This window comes from Mesocricetus auratus, unplaced genomic scaffold, assembly GCF_017639785.1.
Source record: "Mesocricetus auratus isolate SY011 unplaced genomic scaffold, BCM_Maur_2.0 Super-Scaffold_100676, whole genome shotgun sequence".
Classification (NCBI taxonomy): Eukaryota; Metazoa; Chordata; class Mammalia; order Rodentia; family Cricetidae; genus Mesocricetus; species Mesocricetus auratus.
In genome coordinates this window covers 20003082-20026718 of record NW_024429266.1, presented here as the reverse complement: position 1 = coordinate 20026718, position 23637 = coordinate 20003082, and the positions used below count along the sequence as shown (strand labels likewise).

Sequence of the window (23637 nt, the reverse complement as noted above, 5' to 3'; positions counted from 1 at the left end):
TTTAAACAACACCACATTAGGATTAGGGTTTCAACACACAAAATTGGGGGCAGCTGGTTGAGGGCGATAGAAAAACAAACATTTAGTGTCTGTCAGGGAACACAGAAACACTCCCACCAACTATAAAGCATCCCTGTTCTCCACAAGCCTCAGAATCTTCCAGATGCAAGTGACGACACCTCACCTTCTTGCTACTAGCAAGCCCAGAATAGATGGTTTCTGTTTTTATTTGGGTGGCCTTTGTTTTTACTGTATCTTTGACTTTTAAGGAAGACAGCTATGTTAACTATAGTTAAGACCTCCCTTTCAGAAAGCTATGCACTGTCATGTTTCTGATATGATGTCTGTACATCTAATTATTATTATTATTATTTTTGTAGCAGGACATTCTGTCTTATGGTTGCACACTGAAATGGTCACTGCCGTGTGACATGCCAGTGGCGATAACAACCATTTGGATCTCATTACTAACTTTACGGAGAAATTCTCCAAGATTGAGGTAGGTATTCCTGTTCTATCAAATAAATATTTCCATCTCTAGATTATTTAGTTTTTTCTTCTTTTTTAAGTAGCAAAACAATATAAGATTTTAGTGTCTATTGAGTTAATCTTCTTATTCATACTGGTAATAACCTATTAATAGAAATTCTAATTTTGGTCCTTACTTGTATTCTTATAAAAATAAACCTCCTTGATCATGGTACATTATTCTTTTACGATGCTGCTGCATTTAATTGGCTAATATTTTATTCAGGATTTTTGCATCTATATTCATAAGTCAGGTTGATCTGTAATTTTCTCTTCCTGGTGCTATTTTAGTCACATTTATGACTAGGAAATCTATTCTGTCTGCTATTAGTACTCTAGACTCCCCCTTTTGTTAGTATTAGTGACTGGCTATGTGTTTGAAATACACACGCATTTGGGTCACATTAGTAACTCTCTATCCAGACCTGTCATCTTCCAAGGACACAGCTGTCTGGCAATGTTTTTCCAGTTTGTCCCACATGGGTTGGTTTGTCAGACCCTTTGCATCCTCCTAACCCAATTTTGATTATTTATGTTTCCCCACACATCTACCATTTTCTCAAGATGTTCAGGTAAGCTGACATAAAATTTTCCATGGCAACATGTAAAAAGATTTACCTGCACCTGTGTGCTTATGACCGGTCACATCCGTCTGTGGCTAAGTTGCGTCATTGCTAACATAGTCTGTTCCTGCTTTCATTTCTCCCTCTCTACAGGTGTAGACCCTCTTCCCATTGGTTATTCTGCATATGTGAGCATGGGTGCATACACTTGTGTGGAGGCCATAGGACACTTTGGCAGAGGGAGTTGGATTTTGTATGGGATAAGAATTTGATTTTGGTGGTGTATTTGGTTTGTGCAGGAAGACACTGGAGGGGAGCAAGGAGGTACTGTGGATGTGGGAAGGCAGCCACCACTGCGGGCCCTGGGACAGGATCCTAGGAGTATCTGAGGAGGAGATGCCAGTCTTAGGGGGTTCTCCCACAGGGAACGACAGTGAAGTTATTTATGCACACTCCCTAGGGTCACTGGTTGAGGGTAACTGAGTGTGAAGGTGGCGTGGGTGGCGTGTGAGGGAGTTCATTCCTATCTTAGGTGTAGGCAGAAGGGCCTCCCACAGCCTCAGGAAAGCTGCTGGCAAAGGATTGCAGCTCCCGACACCAGAAATCTTTTGAAAGACAAGAAACCATTGATGCTCTGTGCACCTATGGGAGGGGTAAGACACCTGTCACTTAATCATCTGGGGCTCCTGTGTGATTTATCCTTTTTCATAGGTTTCAACTAGTCTTATCTCTTATCTCTGTTAACATATTCCTCTATTTAAGATTCAGTTAATTAATTTACTTTTGTGATACTGGGGTTTGAACCTAGGGTCTCATGCAAGCTAAGTGAATGTTCTGCCATTGAGTAATACCACAGTCCTTGGTTTTCACTTTTTATTTTTAGCTAGGATCTCATTAAGTCATCCAGGCTGGCCTGACGTTGCAATCCTCCTGCCTCAGCCTCCTGAGTATCTGGGATCTTGAGCCTTAATTTACTGTCCTCTTCGCGTGTACTCACGCACATGCATGTGCTCGTATTTCTCTGTCTATCTGTCATTGGTTTGCTTTCTGTAGCTGTAGGAAAGACATCATGACCTAAAAGCATTCTGCAGAGGAAAGGGTTTATTTGGCTCACTCGTCAGGATCATGGTCTGGCCTTGAGGAAACCAAGGCAGAACCTCAAGCAGGACAAGAACCTGGAGTTAGGAACTGAGGTAGAGGACATGGTAAAGGACTGCTAATTGACCTGCTCCCCATGGCTTGCTCAACCTTCTTCTCCGTTCCAACTGGTCTGCATTTCTCCTTTGCTTATAGTAAACACTGAATCAAATCAGAGCGTCCCCACCTCTCCATTCTTTCTTTCCCTCCTCTTCCCTCTCCTCCCCTTCATGTCCCTTCCCCCTCCTTCCTTTCCCTCCCCTACAGTCTTTTCCCTACTGTTTCCTTCCCTTCTCTCCCCTCATTTCCCTAACTTCTTGTACCCCTTCCCCATTCTTTTCTCCACTCCCTGGCTTTCCTTCCTTGTTTTTCTGGCATAGGTTCTACTAGTCTATTCTAGAGGCCTGAAACGGAAGGTATTTCTGCTTCAATCTCTGGCATGCTGAGATTACAAGTGTGCATGGCAGTGTCCCGGGTGAATACAGTTACATTTAAAAATGTGCAGTCATGTATAAAATTAGTATGATGTGTGTGTGTGTGTGTGTGTGTGTGCGCGTGTGCACGCGCGCGCAGGCACACACTCAAATATGTACAGGTGTGCATGCCTGTGTGCAGCTGGAGGCTAGAGATGGCTTTGGATATTGTGCCTCAGAAGCCCCTTTTTCAACCTGCTTCCTTATAGCACCCAGACCACCCACAGTGGGCTGGGCCCACCCACATCAGTTATTAATCAGGACAATGCCCCATGGACTTGCTTCCAAGAAATCGGATGGAGACATTTTTTTCAGTTGAGGTTTCTTTTGTCAAGCTTACAAAAAACTAACTAGCATCTGTCTCTCTGTCTGTCTATCATCTATCTATCTATCTATCTATCTATCTATCTATCTATCTATCTGTCATCTATATATCTATCTCTATCATCATTTATCTATTATCATCTGGGTGTGTATGTATCATGTAAACATGCATGTAATATGTGTGTGGAAGAGCTGTGCATCAGAATGTCTGCCTCAATCACTTATTTTTTGAGACAGTGTCTCTTGCTGAACCTGAAACTATCTTTCAGCTCCCAGGATCTGCCTAGCTCAGTGTCCTAGTGCTGGAATTTGTAGAATAGAGCATCCACACTTGCTGGGAATCCAAACTTAGGTCCTCCTGCTTGTTCTGCAACCACTCTAGTCACTGACTGAGCTGTCTCCCAAGTCCTCCAACTTATTTTTTGAGACAGGATCTGTCACTGAACTTGCAGCTCACTAATTTGTTTAGCCTGGCTGGCCAGCAAGCCCCAGGGGCCCTCCTGTCTCTGTCTTGCCGGCAATGAGACTACAGGTATAAGCTACCACACCTGGCTTTCCACATAGGTGCTGGGGATCTGAGCTGCATTCTTCATGTTTGCACAGCAAGCACTTTACCGACCGAGTCACCTTCCCAGCCCCATCTTTTTAACTGCTTGAGGTTCAGTCCTTCTTCATACATTTTCAGTCTTTCTCATTAATAATGCAGTGAAAACAGTTTAGGTGGATGAGGCCAAGTAATCGAGAAACTAGTTATACAAGTGCTTAGTTCAGTGTCTGAAACACAGTATGTGCTCAACAAATGTTAATGGCTATCTTGATTGAACAATTTCTTTTCTTTCTTTTTCTTTCTTTCTTTTTTTTTTTTTTTTTTTTTTTTTTTTTTTGAGACAGGGTTTCTCTGTGTAGCTTTGGAGCCTGTCCTGGAACTCACTCTGTAGACCAGGCTGACCTTGAACTCAGAGATCTGCCTGCCTCTGCCTACTGAGTGCTGGAATTAAAGGCATGAGCCACCACTACCCAGCTTTGATTGAACACTTGTAAGTTACTAACATTATCAGAGGCCGAGTTTAAATGTAATGGACCAATTAATTTGAAAGAGGATAGCCCAAGACAGTTCAGTGCTCAGGTGGCAGCTTGGATTATTGCAAGCTGCTTTTAGTCAGGTTTATAGAGAAGATCAGGAACAAAATGCAGAGCAAAAGGACTGAAAAGTACACAGTTTGGTGTGAAAGGGGCAAGCTGAAAACTGTGGATGAGGAAGGTCCTTTTGTTAAGGAGATTAGTGTCAGTATGGAGAAGCGAAGTCCTTCCAGTGGGACATCAGGATACAGACTGAATGCATTTTGAGTTATGAGATGGGTGTGAGCCTTGGGTTCCAGGGGTCATTGTTACTTTTCTGTTGCTGGCAGAAGTAACTTAGGAAGGAAGGGTTTACTTTACCTCACAGTTCACAGTGCGGTCCATCATGGTGGGGAAACCAAGGCAGAGGGAGCGAGAAACATCTGGTGGTGGCACATTTGCAATATGGAAGTGGAGAGAGGGATGGGTACTAGTACTCAGCTGGCTTTCTTAATGTCATATAGTCTGGGATCCCCACACAGGGAACAGTCCTGCCCACAGTTAGGATGGGTCTTCCGAAGTCAATTAACCAATCAAAACACTCTCTCGAAGACATTTTCAGAGGCTAACCTTAGTGTAGGCCTCTCCAAGGCGGGACCATCTCCTAGGAGATCCCAGATCTTGTTAAGATGGCAGTTAATGCTGGTCACCCCACCAGGGATAGAATATTAGAATGTGGAGTAGTGCGTTTGGATATCAGGCAAAAAATAAGCATGTCTCAAAAGACTCTGCCACAGATTCTGGGGGAAGGAATTAGTGTGTTTTCAGTTGAATAGCGATAGTTATATCGTATCAGGTGGACTTATGGCCTTGCTACTATACTTGGAGCTTTAGCAGGGAATAAGGAGACATGTTTGGGTGTCAGCTTGACAAGGCATGGAATTACGATGGTTGTGACTGGATGAGAGATGTCTGGGATGTGCATCTTGGAGGGTATTTATAGAAATTGACATGGAGGAGAGCGATTGTTCTAGATAGCTTTTACTGTCAGCTTGATACATCCTAGAGTCACCTGGGAAGAGGGAAACTCAACTGATAGCTTGCCTCCATCAGGTTGATTTATGGCCATGTCTGTGAGAGACTGTCTTGGTTAATGGCTGATGGGGAGAGTCCGGCCCATGGTGAGAGGCACCATTCCTAGGCAGGTGAGTATGTAATAAAGCTAGATGAGCATAACCCAGCGAGTGAGCGAGTGAGTGCCATTCCTCCATGGCTTCTGCTTCGGTTCCCACTTGAGTTATTGCCCCAATATCCCTCCGCAATGGGCTACAACATGAAAATGGATGCTGAAATAAACCCATAGTGTTTGTCACAGCAACAGGAAACAAGCTAGAATAGTAACTGGGAGGAAAAGAGCCACCAGGAATGTGAGTGCCACTCTCCGTAGACTGTGGGTCCAGACGGACTAACAGGTGGCGAAGGAGAAAGCAAGCCAAGTGCCAATGGATCCCCTGTCTCTGCTTCCTGGACTCCTTGTTCAGACACACCATGCCTGTCAATGGGCTAACACCTTTGAGACCATGTTGTCCATGTTACTGTGTTACAGCAATAAAAAGTAGTTAACACATGTACCAACATTGCCTCTGAACAGTGTACAGTTGGATCAAATATGAGAATCTTTTGTTATTTAGCAGAGATGCATAACTATCTAGATGCATTGTCACAGCTGTGCTGGACTTTCTTGGCTTGTTCCCAACTAACTCTTTTTTTTTTTATACTTTTTTTTTATTAATATTTTTTTTATTTTCCATTTTAAATTTAGATAAGAAACAAGGTCCAACTAACTCTTAGAAGCCAAATTAACCTGTTTCTATTAATCTACATTCTGCCACATGGCTTTTTACCTCTCTTCCATTCTATACGTCCAACACTTTCCATTGTCTTGCTGATCTCTCTCTCCTGTGCCTAGATTCTTCCTGAGTTCCTCCCTTTCCCAGAAACCCCTCCTAACCTCTCCTGCTTAGCTATTGACCATTCAGCTCTTTATTAAGCCAGTCAGGTGCCTTAGGCAGGCACAGTAAAACGGAGATACATCTTTACACAGCTTGCTCAAATCTCCCGCAACAGAGTACCTTTCAATTGTGTCTGTATTTATTCTAAGGAGGTGCCTCTTGGTTGAGCCCTCTGGATTGATTTAGGATGAAGGCTAGTCACCAGAGACCAAGACTTGCAACTTTCAGTCCTACTCCCATTGATTTCATTAATGATGCCTGCCAACAGGGAACTCCTCTTAAAAGCTCCTAAACGACGGGGCACAAGAGCTTCCTGGACGGCAAATGCATTCATGTGCAGGAAGGTGGCATGTCCCAATTCTGTGGGGGACAGAAACTGCTGTGCTCAGGATCCTCCTGGACCTTACTCTATGACCTCTTTCCATCTGGCCGTTTGCTTTGTGAGGTTTATTATCATCTGGTAAGTGGAAGTAAAATAACTTCTTCCGTACCATGCACCATTCTAGCAAATCACTGAGCTGAGATGTGGTCAGCCTGGTCACCTAATTCTTGTGACTAGTTCGTGAAGGGAAATGAGCCCTGTGGAAGTCAGATGCCCACTCTAGCTAGGTAGTTCGTGTCAGAACTGAACTACAGAATATTCTAGTAGAGTGTGAAAAACTCTCATATTTAGAAAATACAGAAACCCACTTTTGGTGTATATATTTGCTAGTACTATAGAATGTTTACTATGTAGATGGAGGGATTGGACCCGACCAGTTCTAACCCAGCCTCATGGGTGCAGTGCTGTGTGGCACTCAGGTGAGTCACATTACTTGGGGCATAGTCCTTTGTTGCTGCTGTTGTCTTTTGTTTGTTGGGCTTTTGTTTGTGATAGTTACTCATGTCCTGAGCCTTTCCTCCTGGTTCTCATGAAGCCTTCTGTGACTACCACGCCTAAGCAGACTCCATTTGGATCCTTTCTAGACTGACTCATGGGCCAGCCTTTGCCTCTGGGCCTTGTTTCTCTAACTGGGGATGTGTCTGAGATTTTTCACCACTCAGAGTTGAGGGAAGATAGAAGCCACACCTCTTACAGATGGAGAGGTGAGAACCACCATGAGGTCTTTCTTCAATCTGGTTCCACCCGGGTATCATCTAGAGAAAGGGCTGATGCTTCTGCCATGTGGCCAGCATTCTGCTTTGGCCCTTGGCTAAAACATAAATTTCAGAAAAAAGTAAAAACATGCAATAGGAAACTAGATCACATCAAAACTTAAATTTTTAAAAAAGATCTATTCATTTATTTATTATGTATACAGTGTTCTGTCTGCATATATCCCTGTAGACCAGAAGAGGGCACCAGATCTCATTATAGAAGGTTGTGAACCACTGTGTGGTTGCTGGGAATTGAACTCAGGACCTCTGGAAGAGCAGCCAGTGCTCTTAACCTCTGAGCCATCTCTCCATCCCCCAAAACTTAATTTTTATTCAATGAACTCAACATATATGGGAACCTATTAGAACAGATTTAAGAGACATTTGAAAAATTGAAAATATTACGTACCAAAATGCTAATTTGAGCCTGTCATGATGGTGTGTACCTGTCATTCCAGTAGTTGGAAGGTAGAGGCAAGAGAATTGCAAGTTGGAGGCCAGTCTCAATTACATGGGATCACCAGGTCAATGTGGGCTGCATAGTGACATCCTGTCCCAAAAGACCAGGAAAAAAGGCGTGTAAATAAACTGCAGTCTTTGGGGTTATGTGTTTTGAGTTTGTTGAATAAGAAGACACCAGTTAAAAAGCTACTGCTCTTCTATAGCATGAGAGGTAACTTGTAGTGGCATCTTGCCTTGGCAGTGAACTTGTGGTGGCCGCACCCTTTGGGCGTGGTTTCAGGTGCAGATGTGACCCCTTATAAGGTAGAGAAGGGCCTGGCTCATTTGACCCAGTGAATGGAGGGAGGCTGGCGTGGTTGGCTCTAGATGGTGGAATGCCTGCCAGCCTCCAGGGCTGATTGTGGGAATCAACCCATGTGGGTGCCAACTGAAGGCGGAATTAAATGAGTGCACCAAACCCAAGACAAATGATAAACAGGTGTTTATTCGGGAAGCACTTACACAGGTAAGAGTAAACAACCGTCTCAGTCTTCCTGCTCCAGAAGATGCAGTCTCTGCCCTTCCGATGCTCTCCACAACCCAAGAGAGCATGAGCAGGCACCTTCTCTACACCTGAAACCACGCCCGAAGGGTGTGACCACCTCCACAAGTTCCCTGGCGAGGCAAGATGCCCCTACAGTAGCTTAGTCCATGGAAAGCAGACCCAGCACTTCAGATGGTCTATGACACATCTACACTGATCTCACTTATTACCAACTGTGGTTTTTGGGGATTGTGAACTGGAAGAGGAGGAACTATCTTTATTGTGGTCTATTACAGAAAGGATGGAAGAATGAACTCAAGATCTGACACAGCTTCCTTCTGAGTGCGCTCTCTCTCTCTCTCTCTCTCTCTCTCTCTCTCTCTCTCTCTCTCCCTCCCTCCCTCCCTCCCTCCCTCCCTCTCTCTCTCTCTCTCTCTCTCTCTCTCTCTCTCTCTCTCTCTCTCTCTCTCTCTCTGTGTCTCTCTTTCTCAATGGACTATTGGGAGGTTCCATACAATCTTTGATAAACTAAGTGTCTTAAAAAAAAAATCTGGGTGGAGCCGGGTGTTAGTGGCGCATGCCTTTAATCCCAGCACTCGGGAGGCAGAGGCAGACGGATCTCTGTGAGTTCGAGGCCAGCCTGGTCTACAAAGTGAGTTCCAGGACAGCCTCCAAAGCTACAGAGAAACCCTGTCTCAAAAAACAAAACAAAACAAAAATCTGGGTGTTGGTGGCCCACGCCTTCAGTTGCAGCACTTGAGAAGCAGAGGCAGGTGGATCTCAGCCTGGTCTACAGAGTGAGTGCCAGGATAGGCTCCAAAGCTACATAGAGAAACCCTGTCTTGAAACAAACAACAAAAAAAGAAGCTTCTCCAATACTTATCACAAATGTCTTGTTAATTTAAAATTAAAACCACAAAAACTCAAATACAGAAGCATCGCATGCTATTCTTGTCCGACTTAAGTAAGCACAGTTAAGACTTCAGCAGCAGAATACTGTAAATAGGTAAGGGACTCCTTGCTGTTCCATTCAGTGAGAGCTGCGGGATGTGGGTGTGAGGAAGACATTGCTTCCCCCTTCATAAATCTCAGTTTCCTTGTGTGATATCTTGCTACGATGGAAGTGAGTCTAATGTTTCAAAACACGTGTAATTTTGAACAGTGTGGTCCCTAAGTGAAAGCCGTCTGCTTCAACTGGTGCTGTGTGCACTAACCTAGAAGGGAAAGCCCGGCTGTGTTGGGCATCAGTGTCAGCTTTCCTAGGGCTTTCATGGATAGTTTAAACATTATGTTTAATTTGCCTCACGGGAAGCTTTTAGAGGTTGTATTCATTTTCTGCTGCTGTGTAACAAACTGCCACATGTCCAGCAGCTTAAAAGGAAGTGCACACTGGCTCGCAGTTTCTATCAGTGCCTCAGCATGGCTTACTGGTGCCCTGTCCAGGGCTCCTGGAGCTCCTGTCCAAACTTTAACTGGGATTTGCTTGTTTGCATCTGAAGACTCTGCTGCAGGGATCTTCTGCACAGATCATACACCTTGTTGTCCAAATTTGTTGTCTTGAGATTGCATGATCTTAGAGTGTTGTCTTGAGATTGCATGATCTTAGAGTGTTGCTTTGAGATTGCATGATCTTAGAGTGTTGCTTGAGATTGCATGATCTTAGAGCACTGCTTGGTGCCAGCTGGAGGCAGGTCCCAGGTTCTAGAAGCTAACCCTAGTTCTTTGTGGTTGAAGGTCTCTCTGATCTCAGGGAGGGCCTGATTCTTCTTTTATGGGTATTCCTCTGATCAAGTCAGATCCATCCCAGATCATCTTCCCTTTTGTGAATGCAAATTCAACTATTTAGGGGCCCTTAGTTATGTATGTGAAGCCCCTTTGTCACATTCTGTGGTTTAGATTCCAGTCACTTAGGGGGAAGGAATAGTTCTGGAGTCATGAAGGTCACCCTGAACATCCCTCTACCACAGAATGCTTACCTAGGAAGACAGTAACCACACAGAGCATGCTAGCAGAATGTGTTCGTTAGTTAGTGAATTGAGAGAATGGGAGAGACTAACTCAGTGGCTGGGGAACAAGATGTAATGTCAGAATCATCATGCCCTACAGTAGGATTGAAAAGTCCTTACCCATCTAGTTAAGTCCCTTACTGACTAGCTCCATGGAAGAAGGAGCCAATTTCTAAGCATGGGTGCCGCCTGGCTGTTGTGGATGCTCCAGTTGGTGACATGAGGTTCTTTCTGGGAGCAGTGACAGCAACTTCAGACAGAGACAGAGAAACACGCTTTGCTGATTCCTGGACCCAGCACCATGAGGCCATTCGAAGCTAGGGAGCTACCCTAATGATCGGTGCTTCATAATTGCCTCCATTAGATAAGGCTTCACATGGCTCTGTGGAAAGCCCTGGGTATGGCCATCTAGTCCATAACAATAGAGCTGGGATCAGATCAACTTCCTCTCCTGCTTGAGTTCTGAACTAGTAAGTGAGAATTTCTGTAGTTAGAAGGTAAAGGTACAAAGTTTATGCTGGGACTGAGCTGCTGGTGTGACATGCACAAAATCCAGGTTCAATCGGTGCACCCCATAAACAGGGTGTGGTGGTACACACCTGTAATTCCAGAACTCCGAGAGGGAAGGCCGGAGATCAGAAGTTCAAGGCCATCATTTGCTACAAGTTTGGGATCATCCAGGGATACATGAGAACCTGTCTCAAAAAAGAAAGGAAGCAATTAGACATTCTAGGAGCATACTATTAATGGTAAAAGGAAATGGATGAAATCAATAATATATTCTGTTTAATCTGCTCTGTCCAAATATCATTTCAGCATATAATAAATATGAAAACTATAGAGCCGTTTCACATACTTCTCTAGTGTTTACTAGGTGCACTAGTTGGGGGTCCCCAGAAGAACAGAATCAATAGGATATGTATGAAATTATGAGTACATTTATAAATTAGCTTTAATTTTTAAAAATTAAAATATAATCATATCATTTCCCCCTTCTCTCCCCCCCCATCCTTCCCACGCACTGCTTTGCTCTTCTCAGATTCATGGCCTCTATTTCCGTAATTGTTGTTACATACATATATATTCCTGTTAATATACTCCTAACATATACTCCTAAACACATAAATCTAACCTTTGCAGTCCTCATAATGTATTTCAGTGCTGACCATTTATACTGGATAACCAACTGGGGGCTCTCCCCACGGAGGACATCTCCTCTTCTTAGTTGCCTGTACTTTTGTCTAGAGTTGAGGCCCTATGAGATCTTTCACTTTTCATCTTAGTACGTCTATCGGTGTCCTTGCTTAAGCAGCTATGTTGTTGAGATTTCAAGGGTGTTGCTTCTCTGAAGTTCTGTGAGATGAATCTCATAGAAAACTTCCTGTTTTTCTGGATCTTCAAATCTCTAGTCAGCTCTCCTGGCCAGAGGCTAAATGGTCCCCAAAGCCCATCTGTAGGTTGGAGATCTGGATAAACTAACAGCTGCTCAACCCAAGAATCCCCAGAACAAAAGGACCAATGTGACAGCTCCAGTCTGAGGTCGAAGGCCTGGGAACCTTCTGGTGAGTTACTGATGCAAGTTTACGCTCAGTAGCTGAAGAATCTCAGTCAATACTTCACAGGCAGTGCAAGAGGAAAGAGGCTCCTGCTCAACAAGAGTTGAGCATTTTAGGGTATGAGTGTTGGCCTTGTTAACTTGACAGGATTTAGAATTACCATGAACACAAACCTCTGGGAATATCCGTGAAGAATTTTCCAGATTTGCTTCATTGAGATGGGATGACCCACTCAAATGGTAGATAGCACCATTGCATGGGTCCTGGGCCACATAAAAAGGGGTCATCTCTCTACTTCAGGGTGACTAGCGGCTTCAGTATTCTGCTGCTACGTTTTCTCCTCTGGAATAGACTGTATCTCCTCAAACTGCAAGTCAATGTAAATCCTTCATTCAGTCGCTTTTGTCAGTTATTTGCTACGGCAGTGAGAAGAAAAGCTAATGTGGTGGGCATGCAGTTGTTATGGTCTGACTGTGAAACACCCCCTAGAGGGTCACATGTTTGAATACTTGGGTCCCAGATGTTGGTCCTGTTTTGTGAGGTTGTGGGACTTTTAAGAGCTGGAGGAAGCAATTGGCTTAGGGACAGGCCTTCAGAGGTTTAGCTGGGTGCCACTTCCGGCTGACTTCTCTCTTTCCTGGTCTGCAGAGATGTGAGCAAATACCCGCAGGTGTCTACCTCCACCACTGACAGGGGCTAGTTCTGCCATCATGTCTTCTCCTGCCACGATGGACTCGACCCTTTTAAACCTTGAGCCAAAGGAAACCCTTCCTCTTTTAAGTTGCTTTTTGCAGATATTTCATCAGTGATGAGAAAAGAGTCTTCCTTTCTCCAGTTTGTTCCATTCAGCCCCTCTCAGTCTACCGGTTGGTGCCCCCACCTTCGAAGAGAGCAGTACTCTCTCGTATTTCTGACCCTACGGTCAATCTTCTCTGGAAACACCCTCATAGACACAGACAAAAGTCTGTCAAGTTGCTAATATTAACCATCATAATAAGCATCTGAAACTTTGTGTTCACTTTATATTTGCAACATACTTTAATTCAGGAAAAAAATCACACATTTCAAGTAGCTAATAATCATCTATGACTTGTAGTTGTCACATTGTAGAATCAACTTCAAGAGATCCAAGAGTAGATCTGGGGATTTAGCTCATTAGTAGAGTGTTTGTCTAGCACATAACATGCCCTGAGTTCTATCTCCAAAATTTAAGGGAGTGGGGGGATAACTATAGTGAACATTTATTTTTCCACTGTATTTATCCATTCATTTATTCATGTATGTGCATGTTGTATGAGTGGAGGGGGTTCATGCACACCACAGCATGCGTGTGGAGGTCAGAGGACAGCTTTGTGGAGTCAGTTCTCTTCTTCCATCTTTATCAGTAGTAGACATTTGTTCAATGTACCAAGTGATCTCCTTTTCACAGGAACCCTGAAGGCAGGTGCTATCTACTAAGGAGTGGGACCCTATTTCAGGGTCCGTCATTGCTTTCCCCCTTCATATCTGGGTGCTTCCTCCTGCCCTCGCCTCACCTGGTATCATGTGTTTCCCTCTTCCAGCACTCTTATGAGATTACACTCATATGAACTCAACTCACCTTGCTCCTCTGGGAAACACTTTCCTTTATCCCAGGCTGTGTGTAGTGCTGGTGGTTGTTGCGGGGGTGCAATATTCTCCTTCTTCCACTCATCCTTCCGTCCTAGGTCTCTTATTGTCACGTGTGTTTGTTCTGGGGACCGAATGCCACCCTCTCCCTTGAGATTCTCAAGAAGTGTTTTTGTCTTATTCTCTGCTTTTAATTTTGGGTAAGAAGATGGAGGTTAATGGCCAGAGCCATTGACCAGAAGAGGTGTCTATGTTCTTGTAGAGGGACCTAAGAGGTATCTGGACCCAACACTCTATCTTTGCCCTGCTTCCCATATCAACTATGTTCTACAGTGTCCTGGCCAGCACTGACCTTCAAGCTAAGCTTGCTTCCTCAATCAAGTCAGTTCGTTCCTAATAATTATCTTTCAAGTTACCACATTCAAGATTTTTTGTTTATTTTCTTTTTGTTTGTTTGTTTTTCAAGACAGAGTTTCTCTGTAGTTTTGAAGCCTGTCTTGGAACTCACTCTGTAGACCAGGCTGCTCTCGAACTCACAGAGATCCGCCTGCCTCTGCCTCCCAAGTGCTGGGATTAAAGGTGTGCGCCACCATCTCCCGGCTCTCATTAAAGTCTTCTGATTATTAATAATAGAAATAAACTTGGATTAATTTAACAAGAAAAAATAATGGACAGAGAGCCTTTCCTTAGGAGCTCAATGTCTTGCTTGTCAGCATCCCCTTTCTAGCCCTAGGATCACTTCTTTAGGAAAGGGTAGCTCTCTTTGTTCCCTTCAGACCACTGGGACATGTAGATTGTGAAGCTCAAGGCCAGGCTTCCTCACACACCCACAAGTCCCATGTTTCTTTCTCCACCAGAGGGATGAAGAATCACAGATTATTGATGGGACCAGGGAAAAAGAGGCTGAATGTGGGGAAAGTGCTGTAAGAGGAGATTGGCAGAGCACCAATGGCTAAGCAAAGTATTGTAATATAAGCTAGGAACGTTAATGTTACGTTTCACAAATACATGTGTGTGCACAAAAGAATGCATGTAGATGCACTTACTCTCCCACAGAGTTTGAACATCTACCATGTACATGTACTGTACTAAAATTAAGAATATAGAAATGATTTTATTTCTACCCTAAAGGTTTCCCTAAGAGAAAAAGAATTGCTGGGAAGTTTCATGGTTGTTTTAGGTGTCAGTGTTGAGTACAAAAATAGTGTAACAGGGATATGGCTTTGTTTGGGTGGGTATGTTCTTTGGGTGCGAGTATCTGTAGGTAGAGATCTCACGGGCATGGTCAGTGCTGCAGGTATGTGAGATCTCTACTTACAAGCATCTGCCTGGACCTCTAGATTTGAATACATTTGTATATATATATATATATATATATATATATATATATATATATTATAGGGTCCCTTAAGGGCACTTAAGAAAGTCATTAGAGTTGGCCCTAATCTAATATACATCTTTGCAAGAAGAGGAAATTGGGAGATGTTAGAGATACACGGGGGACAGAGGAAAAACCAGGTGATCTCCTGGAAAGAAGACAGCCAATTACAAGCTAAGACGCAAGAATTCAAAAGGAACCACCTGAAAAACCTTCATCTCAGCCTTCCAGCCTCCAGACCTGTGAGGGGAAAATGTTGTCCAGGCCCCTAGTTCTGGTCTGTTAGGAGATTGTGGTGTGCTCAAGGGTAAAGACCACTAGCTCTTGGGAACCTTTAATGGAGGAGACATTTGAAGTGGGTCTTAGTAAGAATCCAAAGATCGTGTGTGTGTGTGTGTGTGTGTGTGTGTGTGTGTGTGTGTGTAAGGGCTAGGGAGTGGGGAGTGGGGAAGGATGTTCCATGAAGGAATTTTCGGCCAAAAGTCTTGATGTAAAATAGCACTCAGGTGCAGAAGAGTGCAGAGCATTCCACGTGGCTGGCAGGATGGGGTAGGGATGGGAGTTAGGAGAGCAGCCGGCGGAACACAGACTGAATCCAAAGAGACTTCCGTCTTTCAATTTTATCTTGTAAATGTCTAGATATCTTGAGAGCAGCACGCAGCAAGATCAGATTTGAATTTTGGAAGACTCTAAATGGTGTGGAGAAGGGATTAAGGAGGCAGTGCTGGGCAGCCAGGTCAGTCAAACGAAATGGAGAGTAAAACGAAACTAGCCCGCAGTGTTTCTCTGGGGGAAACCCTGCCCCCGTGAAGCCCAGAGGCTGGCACAGGCGGAGAGGCTCTGGTTGTCAGTGTAGACAAGTCATCTATAGAGAGTTGTGCCGGCAATGACTGAGAAAGTCTAAGCTGGCTCAGGATGGGGACATCCCAGAATAGGAACTGTGTCCTAGCCAAGTTCCTGGTCAGACAGAAAATAGTCTTTCTCTAGTACCTAGCTCTGCTCAGTTATTGGCTAGAAACAGTTGTGGGCACCGTAGACTCCGAGTTAGCATCAGATATATCCAGAGGTCCAGTGGCTGGAGGCTGTCATTCAACTGAGCTCTTCATATCAGAGTCTCTGGCAGGAGACCTGAGAGGGCCAGTTTACAGCAGAGGACCACAGCAGCCCAGTCTGAGCTATGGCAGTGCTGATCAATAGAGGAGTGTGAAAGGGGTTCCTTTCATCTGCAGCCCTCATGTTGGGGCGCCCTCTTCAGACACATACTGAAGTGTTTTCTGCCAGCCTCTCCTAAGGGCTTCAGCTGCTTAACCTGTTCATGTTATTGTCTCCCCCTTCTCCTTACAGTTGGGTCCGGATGCCCCCTTCCACTATTTTTTGGATACCACAGGTTCAGCAGATGCACAAACAGTTCAGGCTTCCATATCAAATCGCTCAGATGGGGTTAAGCTTATGTCCTCATAGCTCGGAGGCCGGAAGCTTGAGAGTTGAGGGGTCAGCAGGATTGGCGTCTGGGGTTCTGTGCTTGGCTTGCAGATGACCATCTTCTCCATGTGTGCTCAGCTGGTCTTTGCATGCATGTCCCTGGGTCTCTCTGCGGGGCTACATTTCCTTTACTTACAAGGACGAGCGTCGGAATGGATTATGTCTTATTTAATGACCTTATATCCAATGAATTACTTTTGCAGGCCCTGTACGCAAAGGCAGTTACTTTTTGAGATCCTGAGGGTTAGGATATCAGCATATAGACTCGGAGGGGTTACAGGTCAGCCCATGTGATCTCTCATTGTGCTGAATCTAGTGTCATTCTGTCAGGGTGTTTCCATCATAGCTTCTCATTACCCAGGGCTTTCCTGATGGCCGGATTCTGGGTTTTGTTTTGTTTGGTGATGATGATTGTGTATGTGCATGTGTGTGCATGCGTGTGCATGGTGTGTGTGTGTGTGTGTGTGCTGTTGCATATGTGTGAACATTAGAGGACAACTTTGAGCAGTCCGTTCTCTCAACTTACCTGGTTTAAGTGATCAAATTTACTCTTTTCTCCTTCCTGCTGGTCAAGTATTGATCATCTTCCATTCCCCTGCTTACCAGCTCCGGGACTAATTTGTAAGAAACTTTATTTCTAACTTACTACTTTCAACTTTCTCCTTCATTACACTATATGAAATGCTTAGTGGGTTTTTCTTTCAGATAGGTTGTCACTATGTATGCATACCCCAGGGTGGTTTTGTTGTGATCCTTCTGCCTCTGCCTCCCAAGTGCTGGTATCACAGGTGTGCGCCACAACACTCGGCTTGTCCACTGCTTGGAGTCAAACTCAGCTTCATGCATACTCGTCAAGTACTCTGAGCTACCCTGAGCTATACCCTCTGTTTTCCTATCACCTGTATGTGTATTTCATTTTATATGCATATGCAAACTATGTAGATTTATTTTTAAGCATAAACGTTTTCATGTTGAATGCATAGATTTATAACTTGTCCCCTTTCAAACAAGTCCTTCTGATGTTGACAGACACAGATGTTGTGTTGATTAACTCCTGATAATGGGTTGTGGATAGATGGAGACATCAGTAGCATTTTCAGGACAGTCTTTAAACATCGTGGCTGGAGGGCAGCCTGGCTGGTGTAGCAGGGTGACAGTTCAGTTGTTTTTAAAGAGACACAGGCTTAGGCTTTGGAGACCTCAAGCAACCGCTTACAAGGAAGGATCTGCCTATATTAGCAGTGTCCAGTTCTGTCCTCACGGACGAGTGGGGACCACTCCATGACCATTGGGAAATGGAAGCCCCTCTGGCTGTGTTGGCAGCCCCTCTGGCTGTGTTGGCAGTCCCTCTGGCTGTGTTGGCAGCCCCTCTGGCTGGGTTGGTAGCTTGTGGCTGTGTTGGCAGTCCCTCTGGCTGGGTTGGCAGCCCCTCTGGCTGGGTTGGCAGCCCCTCTGGCTGGGTTGGCAGCCCCTCTGGCTGTGTTGGCAGTCCCTCTGGCTGGGTTGGCAGCCCCTCTGGCTGGGTTGGCAGTCCCTCTGGCTGTGCTGGCAGCCCCTCTGGCTGGGTTGGCAGCCCCTCTGGCTGGGTTGGTAGCCCCTCTGGCTGGGTTGGTAGCCCCTCTGGCTGGGTTGGCAGCCCCTCTGGCTGGGTTGGTAGCCCCTCTGGCTGTGTTGGTAGTCCCTCTGGCTGTGTTGGTAGTCCCTCTGGCTGGGTTGGTAGCCCCTCTGGCTGTGTTGGTAGCTCGTGGCTGGGTTGGCAGTCCCTCTGGCTGTGTTGGTAGCCCCTCTGGCTGTGTTGGCAGTCCCTCTGGCTGTGTTGGTAGCCTGCCGACCCCGCAGACGGGGCTTTAGCTGTCATTTGTCTCCTTCCTCAGCTCTGCCCTCTACTTTCGCTGCTTTCCGACTTCCCAGCTGGTGTTCAAAGTTCTCTAAGACAACTTGGCTCTGTACGAGACAGAGCTCTCCTCGGGAGCCACTGGGCTTGCCAGGCCCTTGACCTTCGGCCTCATCAGCGATATCCAAGGTGGCTTGATCATAAAACTCAGGGTCTGGCCAATTTTGCAGGTGTCAGCACAAAACAGGTTCCTTCAGAAGAGGCCCGTGGATTTGGCAGGCACTGAGAATATTATGAATGTCTCTCCAGTCCATCCACTCCAGACTGGTTTTAGGCTGCTGACTGTCCCTAAACTCCCCCCCGCTTCATCCTGCTTCCAGGGACCAAGACAGTCTTGTCTCCCACTCCAGCCTTCTACTCTGCCCCCTCCCGCTACTCCACGTGATCCCCATCCCCATGTCTTGTCCACATCAGTTCCTTCAAGTATAACCAATGTCACTTACACCAGCCTTCTCATCCTGTTTGAGCCATTCTAGAAACTTCCAGAGGTGTGGGACCCGCGGCTTGCATGCTGGGACTTTGCTCTGGGTCTCCACATCTGTTTATTCTTTCACGGCTTGCAGCTGTTTCATGCAATCTTATGTAGCATTACAGAGTTCACTGTTGAGCAGAATGAACAGAAATGGATTTTCTGCTGTTTTCCCTAGGTCACTCATGGTATAGGGTTCCATAAGGTTTCTTTCAGTAAAAACAAAATAGGACAAAACCAAACCCCCTTTCCACCTGCCAGGCCTTGACTCTTAACTTCTGCCTTTGGAAGCTCAGATTGATTCAAAGTACTTCCCGCCCAGTGCTTAAGCTTGCAGTTTTACAAAAATGAGCTCATAGCTTCAGCTGAGCCTGAGGAGATTTGCATTTTTTTTACAGATCATTTATAAACCCCTAGAAGAGTTTCTAAACAGAGGTATGGTGTGGTCTCTTCTGATAGTCCTAGACGTATTTGCATGTTAAAAGAAGAACCGGGGAGGGGGAAGGAAGTGACAGTCAAGAAGAAAAACCAGAGACATTCAGTGTGAGGGGAAGGGTGGCTCTTGGAAAACATGATGGGGAGGACGTTGCTTCTGTGTCCTAGAGTTGGAGATTGAACCAGAGTCTTGTGCTTGAACCTGGGTGCTCAGCACCTCCAGGTTTGTACCCAGCGTTATAATTTCCCTCTGCTCACACCAATTTTGCAAAGTAAATGAATCACCAAGTTGGAAGGATATACATGGAAAATAGAAATAAAAATGCAACCAGACTGACAGCATAACGAGGCTCATGTAGTTATATATAGGACTAATGTCGTGCCTCATCAAAACTGAGCACAGGTTTCCCTAATGCTCCAAATCAAAAGGAAAGCCCGTGTTTTCACGTAGTCAGATTAATATTTCTGAAGTCAGTTCTGGGGTGGTGAAGATGATGGGGACTGGATAAATCTTTCTTCAAGAAGAGAAAGTAACTGCTCAGTCTATGATGCTGTAGGGAAGAACTGTGCACATATTATTATTATTATTAGTTTGTTTGTTTCCTTTTTTAAGACAGGATTTCTCTGTGTAACAGCCCTGGCTGTCCTGGAACTCACTCTGTAGACCAAGCTGGCCTCAAATCACAGAGATCTGCCTGCTTCTGCCTCCCAAGGGCTGGGAGTAAAGGCGTGCACTACCATCACCTGAGAAATGTATGTTTTTATCTCTGATGCTCAAGTTCCTTACATAAGGTATTTGCAAATAACCTATTTACATTTTATGTAGTCTCTAGATTACTTATACTATCCTATGCTGTGGACACAGTTGTTATACTGTGTTCAGGAAATGACAAGAGCAATTTTATGGTGCCTGGTGGTGGCTCACGCCTTTAAGTCCAGCACCAGGGATGCAGAGGCAGGTGAATCTCAGTGAGTTTGAGGCCAGCCTGGTCTACAAAGTGAGTTTTATACAGCTATGACTGTTACACAGAGAAACTCTATCTCAAAAAAACAAACCAAACCAAAATAAAACACAACTTTATGCATTCTCTATTCTATCAAAAAAAATAGCTTTTGAATGTTTTGGTGGGATTTTTTTTTCTTTTGGACAGGACAGAGTCTATTGTTGTGATAAAACACCACAACCAAAAGCAACTCTTTTGGGAAGGGAAGTTTTTATTTAGTTTATACTTCCACACAAGTTCTACACTGAGGGAAGACAGGGCTGGATCTCAAACCAGGGCAGGATCTTGGAGGCAGGAACTGAAGCAGAGACTATGGAGGGGTGCTGCTTACTGTCTTGCTCCCTGGGGCTTGCTCAGCCTGTTTTCTTATGATGTCCAGGAGCAGGGGCCAGGTGTGGCACAGCCCACAATGGGCTGGGCCCGCCCACATCAGCTGCTGATTCAGAAATGCTTTGCAGTCTTGCCTACAGACCAATCTGGATGGGGACATTTTCTCAGTTGAGGTTCTTGCATCCCAAATGACTCTATCTTTTGTCAAGGTGACATAAAACTAGCTAGCACAGGGCCTTACTATGTAGTCCTGGATGTTCTAGAACTCTCTATGTAAACCAGGCTGACTTTGAACTCATAGAAATCTGCCTGCCTGCCTGCCTCTGCCTCCTGAGGGTGTGCTCTACCATGCCCGATCTGCGGGAAATATTTTTTGATGAAGGTTAGTTGGATCTGCAGTTGCAGAATCTGAAGATAAACAGGGCTAGCTAATAGCATTGCCCGCGCGCGCGCGTGCGCGCGCGTGCGTGCGTGCGTGCGTGCGTGCGTGTGTGTGTGTGTGTGTGTGTGTGTGTGTGTGTGTGTGTTTAGGTCAGAGGCAGACTGTGGGTATTTTCATCTGCTGCAATCCACCTTTTGGGGACAGTCTCTCACTGAACCTGGTATTCACTAATTCAGCAAGATTAGCGGGCCAGTGAGCTTCAGGGATCCCATTGTCCTTGCTTCCCCAGTGCTAGGATTATAGCTACAATGCCTGGCATTTATATTGGTGCTGGGAGTACAAACTCAGGTCATGATAACTTTAAGGCAAATACTTTACCAACTAGTCCCCAGGACTGTCCTCTTTTCACTAGTAACAAAATCCACAAGATCTGCAGTTAGATCTTGTATTAGTTACCTTTCTATTGCTGTAATGAAACACAGTAACCAAAGCAACTTATAGCAAAGAGTTCATTTGGGCTTATGATCCCAGCCGGAGAAGAACCCATCACGGCAGAGAGACACGCCAACAGGCAGTGGGCATGGTGGCAGGAGCAGAGCGCTGAGGGCTCACATCTTGAACCACAAGGACAAAACAGAGCGTGCATTGGAAACTGCATGGTGAGGTTCCTCTAAGCTGCCAAAGCCCACCCCCAGTGGCATACTTCCTTCAAAAGCCACACCTCCTAACTCTTTCCAAATAGCATTATCAGCTGGGGCCCACTCTGGGGGGCGTTCAGACTACCACAGACACAAACCAGGAGCTCCTGGCGGGGTGGGGTAGCTGGAGACTCAGACCTGAGGTTCTCTCTGCTTTTGAGGTTACCCTCCCCTAGGAATCTTTCTTTAGTCACCTGCTAACATATACAGAGCAGACTGTGAGGCCACTTTGCTTCTGTCCCTTTACATACAGCCGAGAGAAGCTGAAAACTTTAGACGTGTTCATAACAGGCGACAGAAAGGCAAACGGAGAGGTGGGTAGGAACCAGGAATCTGTCTCAAAAGATGAGGCTATGTGTCGTTATCTAAACTGCCTCAGTTGCTGGCCTGTCTGGGAGTCATCCCATGCTATTCATCTGCTTCTTTCAAGCTAGAACAGCTCCCCCTCCCCCGCCCTCCCCCACCCCTGAGTGAGTTTCTTCCCAACTGCCTGCGACCCACCATATCAGATCTGATGTCCTATCTGCAAATCTATGTTTCCACCAATAATTAGCAAACACAAAAAGAGAACAAAACCCAGTTTTCTCTTACAGTTTCCCACCTAGCTCCATGTCCACCCCTGCATCTTTTCCTGCTTCCTTCCTAGAGGATGTGGTGCTTGTTGCTTAAGTACCATCTAACATCTGCTCATTGTTCCTCCAAGCAGGAGTAGAGGGGAATGGCAAAAAGGCATTTGGAGAGGAGATACTATGGCTAGGGTGGTCAGAAGCTGTGCAGATACTCCTGGGGAACATATTAGGAACTGAGACTGGGCAGGGCAGAGGAACCATAGGGACTGGCACTCCCCACATCCACACAGAAAATATGGGGGAAAGCCCACAGAACTCCTGGGTACACCATTGCAGTCCTTAATTATTCCTCCTGTCAGGAAGCCCCTATTATTTAATCTAATCCCCCCATTTTTCTTCATTGCAGGTTCCTGTGATGGAAAGTTTTGTGAGCCTTTAATTTCATGTTTCTGCATGCCCCTGTGTCTTGTTCCTGTTTTTTTTTGTCCCATTTCGACCACCCACGCTGTTTGTGAGTGTCAGAGAGGATGGTTATCTGGCAACGGGTTGCCCTAGGCCCTGACTTTGATCAGTCAGGGACACTGCTCTATTCTATAAGCTCAGATTTTTGTGTAAACCTGTACAATCTGTCCTGATGTTATAAAATTTGTGAACATGTATGTGTGCTTATTTTTTTATTATTTACAAGTACAGTTGCATTATATGCATAACTTCACATGCTGATTTTACTCCCCCCAACAATAATTATTTACTTTAGAACTCATTCTATGTATGCATTAGAGATTTATTTCTTTTTTGTGGCTCCATCATATTTTATTAAGTAGTTAGATCATAATTTAAAATTAACCCTTTATAATAAACATTTTTGTTGTTTTTTACCTTTCTGCTATTATAAACTACACATATTATATTATACACAGTCTTGACTAGTTTTTGTCAACTTATCACATGCTAGAATTATCTGGAAAAAGAGAACCTCTACTGAGAAAATGCCTTCAACCAGATTGACCTGTAGATGAGCCTGCAGGGCATTTTCTTAGTTAGTAATTGATGTGGGAGGGCCAAATCCATTGTGGGTGGTGCCACTCATGGACCTCTGGTCCTGGGTTCCATAAGAAAGCAGGTTGAGCAAACCATGGGGAGCAAGCCAGTAAACAGTTCTGCTACATGGCCTCTGCTTTAGTTCCTGCCTCCAGGTTACTACCTTGAGTTCCTGCTTTTACTTCCCTGGATGATGGACTATGAGCTATAAAAAAAAAAAAGAACATAAACCCTTTCCTTCCCAAGTCACTTTTGACATTTATCATAGCAATAGAAACCTGACACATACATATTTAGATATAAGAACAAAGGAGTAAATATAACTTAAAAATATATTCCCCTCCATGCTTGCATCCCAAAGCCCTTTCCCCACACAGCGTCATCATACACCACCAAACATTAATGATTCTCGAATCCATCTTCCAGCCCAGAATAGACATTTAATTTACGAACTCTAATTGATGGGTCTCCCCACGAGCAATGCCAAAAGCACCTTACCTGATTTAATGTCCCTCTTCTCCCACACAATCAGCTCTTCTTGAGTTTCCTGTCATCTCCAGCTCCTCT

At 45.0% G+C, this 23637-nt stretch overlaps 1 protein-coding gene across 2 annotated transcripts in view; it reads left to right on the top strand.

Moving 5' to 3' along the window:
* The first annotated feature begins 480 nt into the window (after positions 1 to 480).
* Positions 481 to 23637, top strand: part of Slamf9 (SLAM family member 9) — a 42612-nt gene continuing 19455 nt past the window's right edge. For both annotated transcript variants that reach the window (XM_040738622.1, XM_040738623.1), the window contains exon 1: positions 481 to 499. The gene's annotated coding sequence lies outside the window, so the exon portion shown is untranslated. The remainder of the gene's footprint in view (positions 500 to 23637) is intronic.